A 7,010-nucleotide genomic window follows, 5' to 3' on the forward strand; every position below is an offset into this window, starting at 1 on the left:
ACAAAAGCTAACTTAGAGCAGTCTTCTAAGCGCACTTTATAAATTTTTAGCACGCCTGCAAGTTAACTTTATCCTTATCAGACCACACCAAGGTCTGTTCTTTAGGACTGCTGCAGACCAGACCTTATTTGGACAGGTAGCTTGACCAGACCAGAACTGATTACAAGTCTAATGAAGCAAACATACCCTCTGGACAGATCGGTTTGACCAGGCAAGACAATGGACAGGACAGCTTGACCAGACAAGAACTGTGAACAGGTCTGCTGTTAACCTGTCCTATTGATAAGTCTGCAATTTGTTTTCGATCTATGAGTTTGACTGTCCCTCTGGTATTTTCCGTCCCTCTTTTTTGACAGACTAGTCATTTCTGTCATGGGACACAGATATCTTTGTAATCGGTCCTTTGCATATATCTTTTTTCCACCAAACTTGTTGATACATGCATGTGATGATACTCAAATGATATTCATCAATCAAAGCGGTGCTGTTTACTAGTTAATTTTGGATCATGTTAACTTTGTTTCGGAACAAACCAGACCAAAATTAACTGTTATAAGAATAGGTATGGTTCGGACAGGGCAGTCCAGATAAATGAATGCTTTGAAAAGCAGACCTGGTCACAAGCTTACTTGTGTTTTGTTTTTTGCTTTGCTGATTTTATGGACAACCAATTACTTCCAAACTTAATTTACCTGTTTCAATTTCGCCATCGAATTGACGCACAGTTATGTTTGCATGTCATCATGACTCATACATAACTCGGACATAAGTTCGAAAAGCATATCGAATTATATATGTAACTATGATATTTCTTTACGTTCTTTTATTACTCCTTTTTAAATTATTTCAAGCTAATTTCTTCCTGATATTGGCAATTTGTAGATTGCAGTATTTTGGGCAACTGTAAAAGCTAAAATTGAAGGCTGTTTCCTTCACCTTCACTTCACCTGCATATTGAATATACATTTCCCAACTTATTCGGTATGCAAGAGCTTGTAGCTCCTACTCAGACTTTGCAAAACGCCACCAGTGTCTGAGCAGAAAGTTGATGAACCAGGGGTGTGTCAAAGAACGTCTCGTCCTTTTTCTTAAAAAGTTCATCGGAAGGTACCAAGAACTTGTTGATAAATATTCCGTATCAACTTCACAAATAATACATGATGGTCTTGAAGTATAGATTCTGTGTACTGACGCTGTTTATCATCTTAATAACGTGTTGAAGTGTTCTTTTATTTGTTTTTATTAATATTATTCTTACTGTTTGGTCTGTTTTTGGTGATATACATTTGACGTGGCTCTGTACTTATGCTTCACGTCATTGTGTTGTTTGTATTATTTTTCAATTTTACTTGTGTGCTTTGTTCGTGTGACTTTTTATGTTTCTTTGATACATATGACGTGTCTCTGTACTTTAAGCATCCCGCCATTGTGTTATTGTTCTATTATAATTTTTGCATACTTTGAACGACAAAATTATTTTATATCTCTACCTATGTGACGTTTACATTCTGACGTCAAACACGCGATTTTACGCCAGAGTTAATGTTAAAATTACGATTCGGTTCCAGTGCTTAAATCCCTTGATCCTTTATGGGTTGATTTGGCATACATAAATAAAATACAAAAATAAGTAAGCAATGAACGAGGTCGTTAAATGTGATATACGCTTTTTTATGCTTCTTTGTTAAATATTTGTTTGTTTTTGTTGTGATTAAGATTGTGACACGGTGTTGACTGCTGTACCCCTATTTTGACATTTTAACCTATTATGTCTGTTTGTTTTATTCACGCATCGTAGTCAATATAATGGAATTTGATGCGACTGTCATACAAGTGAGAGGTTTAGCGCTATAAAACCAGGTTCAATCCACCATTTTCTACATAAGAAAATGCCTGTACCAGGTCAGGAATATGCCAGTTGTTGTCCATTCGTTTGATGTGTTTGTGCTTTTGATTTTGCCATTTGACTAGGGACTTTCCGTTTTGAATTTTCCTCGGAGCTCAGTATTTTTGTAGTTTAACTTTTTCCAGAACAATATACACCAATCGCAGTTTAAATTAATGAAACACTTTGCCTTTACAGACAAACGGTACGTTCGCTGCATTATGGACATATAAGTATTGTTCCCGCCAAGAAATATTTAGATTTTAGAGCAATTTTATTACTTTGGTGGATTTTAAAGAATAACAATTTTCTGTATATATTTTACGCAATTAACTTCTTAGTTTGCCTTTGATTTAAAATATTTGTATTCAGTTACAAAAGATTCATGCTACTCTTATACATACATTATCATACAAAAACTAGAAAAAGTTTGATGTGTTTGAGCTTTTGATTTTGCCATTTGATAAGGAACTATCCGCTTTGAATTTTCCCTAGAGTTTGGTATTTTTGTGATTTTGCATTTTGCTTAATTTTTGCAAAAGTTAGCAATGTTATTTAACGGAAATTGCTTTGTACAAATTGACCGGTCAAAATAGAATAATAAGCTTTTCGATTGATATATATAGTCGTTACATAAGAAGCGTTTTATAAAATGTCACTCGCCTAATAAGAGTTAAGAAAAGTATGCCTCAACTTACTGATACAAGTATGCAAGTGTCATCCTGTTGAATATTTTATAAAAACAAAATAAGCGTATGTATATTTCGTCTATACTCCAAAACACAGGTTTGGTTCAAAAGGGTAATGACTGTTCGATATTATCTATTATGTTGGACTTGTTTTGCTAATCGTTTCTTCTGTTTTTCTTTCTATCTACTATAGTCTTTATCAGTTATCTATCTAGATGCATTACAGCTTTTAAGATAATAGCTTAAAAGTCAACAAATGGGGAGAAATTGTCATAAAGGGCAAAAGAGTCGTTTGGCGATTAAAGTCATTTCAATTATTTGTAAATCTTCACTTGTGATCATTTGCGCCATTAAAAGTTAAAGATCAATAACTCCTAGAAAAAATCGTCTGACAGTTTTGATGTTAAAAAACAACTCTGGAATGTATTGCCTTTTCAGATGTAACGGTTTTCAAGATAATTGACAATATTTGCATATTCCTCTATGTTCTATCTTTAGCCATGTCGGATGTCCGGCAAAATCATCGAACACAATTTCAAAACTAGAAGCACCAATGATGATTGTGGCCAAGTTGATTTGAATTGGGCAAAATGAAAACAACACGTAATAAATCGCATGCGTCCGAAGCGCTTTTCTAGATTTACCTTCATCTGGAACTCTCAAAGACGAATATTTGAAAGCAAAGGATGAATAAAACTGAAACAGTTGAAGAGCTATACAACTAAAAAAGACATAAAAGATAGCCAAATCCATCTAAGGCCAACTTTTAGAAAGATTTGTTATAAATCGTTTAAGTACCGAAGTACTGAATATTGAGCTGATGATACCTTCGAAGACTGATAGTCAACCATCAGAGCTATCAACCCAGTGATGTAAAAAAGGAAAACAACACGTTATAAATTTCATGCATCCGACGCGCTTTTCTTGATTTACCTTCATCAAGAACGCTCAAAGCCGAATATTGGATTGCCAGAGATGAATAGAACCGAAACAGTTGAAGACCTATATAACTAAAAAGACCTAAAAATAGCCAAATCCATCTAAGGACAACTTTGCAGAACACTAGTTTCAGAAGAGAAAAATAAATATATAACAGATAACGGACGACGGATGCCAAGTAATAATAATAGCTCACTTGGTCATTTAAGCTCGGTGAGCTAAATGCAATCAGGAGAAAATCATAGATTGTTTTGACTGAAAGGCTTAAAAACATAATTTCTACAACAGATGTGTAGTTTGAATCGCAGAAAAAAGAAAACAATTAGAAACTTTTTTTTATTAAAGGATATGAGCATGCGATAAATAATTAAAAGCATTTGTTTTCTTTTCTTAGACAATAAGTAAAATAAATGTCTTAATCAGGCTGATTTTACAATACGAAAATGAGAAGATGTTGAATGATTTCAGGTATACATACAGTATTTTAAATCAATATTATCTTTAATACCATTATATTAAAGGAAATAGAAAGTTGTCAAAACCTTTGATTGTAAGGGACATCACCTCCAGTTTCCTAATCGATAGTATCATATCCAAAACCAAAACAAAAGTAAGATTCTTTGTTCGTCTATACCTTTCTGATTTACTAGTGTGTTTATTTATTAATATTGTATTGTTGCTTTGTTTATACTCATAGGCTTTAATGAAGTACTTTCATTTGAGTAATATTTATGTTGATATATTATAACTAAGTCACAGCACTGCTGCACTCTCACTATAGTACTAAGTGCAAATAAGATCGGAATTAAACACAGCTCAAATTTCAAGTGACTTTCTTTTCAGATCTTTGAGTTACTGTCCTCAACAGGGTGTTTACTTAGCTGTTTGGTAAAATATATTTCACACAGCACTTACAAGCTAAACTAAAACAAATAAAATCACATCAAAACATAAAAAAACACACATACCATATATACACAAAAAGAGAAAACAAAAAAACCGTGCCTACGTTTTATAACTCTGTGCAGTCTAACAGAAACACTCCAACAAAGTAGCTGCGAAATCCTAACGGTTCAAGATATCCTGACAAAATTCAACGTCTGCAAGTTATTGTATTTGTATAGCCAGTTTTCATTTGCCTGTGTATTTACAAATAGAACACATCCAAACAGTGTCCGACAAACAAAGTTTTAACAATACTTTAAATACGTAAATACTGAAACTAGTTATTTATATTCGAAAGTATACATTGGAAAATTGATGTCGAGTTGAATTAAAAAAAAAAAAAAAAACAGACAGAAAAATGTACAAAAAAAACTGTTTAAATATTTAAAAAGACAAAATCACTAAGATACTCTAACGAACGTTCAAGACCTTATATTAAAAAATATGAGAGAAGTTTTGTCTACAATGTCACGTCATATGTTTTTCCATCAGATAAGGACACAGTGAAAACATAAGTAAAATAGCAAAAATACCGAACTCAAGGGAAAATTCAAAACGGAAAGTCCTTAATCAAATGGCAAAATCAAAAGCTCAAGCACATTAAACGAATTGAAAACAACTGTCATATTCATGACTTGGTACAGGCATTTCCTTATGTGAATAAGGTGGATTAAACCTGGTTTTACAGCTATCTAAACCTCTAACTTGTATAAGAGTCGCATAGAATTCCATTATATAAACAACAATGTGTGAGCAAAACAAACAAACATAATAGGTAAAATTGTCAAAAATTGAGGTACAAAAGTCAACATTGTGTTATAATCTTAATCACTATAAAAACAAATAATGAAGCATTAAACCTCGCACATAAAACAAAACTGGCCACATATGTTCAATTTAGCATTTTTTTCTTAAGAATACCACTGTAAGATAATAATTTATCGCAAATGGTGATATTTCGATTAGTTTTCCTTTAGAGCTGATTCCCTTCCTTCTTGTATTTTACATCTTCTGATTTTGATGTCATTGGTAGACATACTATCAGTGTCGTGGAAATTTGTTTCGCATCTGCACTTTGAGAGCCATTTGTTCCTCTTGGTGAACCAGACATTCTGTTTGTAGAACTTCCTGAAGATATTTTATCCGAATTTTGTGTGGACTCAACTGCTAAAAGGCGATAACCATGCACATCAACTTCTACCATTGGCTGGTAAGGATTTAAATAGTCCTCACTGGAAGGGTCTGCTACATCTCCCTCTGAGTGTGAACTCCTACTTACGTCTTGGTCGACTGTTGCAGAAAAACGTATTTCAGCTTGATTTACATATTCGCTTCTGATAATGATGCTATTCATATTATCTTCATCAATTGAATCATAGGTACTGCTTTCATTGTTGAATTGAACATTTGTCTGATCAGAAAATACTTGATCATGATGTGTTCTTGGGGATCTCGGTTTGTTTGCAAGTTTAGCTTTCCATTTGTATTTAACACAACATGATGCTAGAGCAACCATTACGACAATGCTGCCTGCACTTAGTGAATACATAATAAGTTCTCTTTTCAGAAATATCCCATCTAAAAACAATATAGTAACGTATAGGAAAACATAATGTACTAGGTTTAATTTGAAAAAAAAAGGCTTTCCTTTAATCAAATATATAATGTATTTCATATTCAATTCAATGTTTATTTGTTTTCAATAATTATTTCCAAACTACTGTTTGTTCCCTCACAAAGGGCGATATCAGTTGAAGTATCCATTATATTCTGACTTTATTTATGAAAGACACAGTTATGGAGGATGCCTACTATGTGGCATGTGTAACTTCAAAAGTTTTCAGTCTTTTGTATAATGACTAATTATGTACACCTCGATATTGGACCCATTTTAATTTGTTTCATTTTTTTCCCAAAAAAAGGAACTCATTTGTTTATGATTAAATTATGTTGACGGTAACTAGTGTGTTTCATGTTTAACTCCAACAGTCTACCGCTGAACTTATTAAAAGTCTGCGTTTTGGATCTGATCATCCTTAAAACATCCGTATTCAGAAACCAAAAACAAGCGGAAGCAACTCTTCCCATATCACAAATATGGTCGAAATAGCAGTTATACGTATACATAGATAATACAGGAGTATTTTGATAAGAACTGAAGCAATATAGCGTTTATTTAAACAATTTTGAAATCTGTTTTTATATTAATTTGAGTGAACCTACATATTGTAGGTTACTTGATAATGGTCCTTACATGCGGTTTTTGTATGACGATGACCTTTTGAAATCTTATTTGTACACACGAGAAAGTTTGCCTAATATGTTTCCCATTTGAAAGATGAATAGTAAAATGTGTCTGTTAGTATTACGGATGATAGATGTACTTAAAATATACCCAAGGATTATTTACCATTTTTATCAGCTGCTGAAAACCTTTTCGATGTTGTAACAACATACGTTAATTCCTTTGGTTCTGTAAACGTACGTTCCCACTTTCCTGAAACATACACTTTTGGGTATGTACTTTGTGTCTTTTTTAAAGTTATTGATGT

Source organism: Mytilus californianus, unplaced genomic scaffold (genome assembly GCF_021869535.1).
Source record: "Mytilus californianus isolate M0D057914Y unplaced genomic scaffold, xbMytCali1.0.p SCAF_17, whole genome shotgun sequence".
NCBI lineage: Eukaryota > Metazoa > Mollusca > Bivalvia > Mytilida > Mytilidae > Mytilus > Mytilus californianus.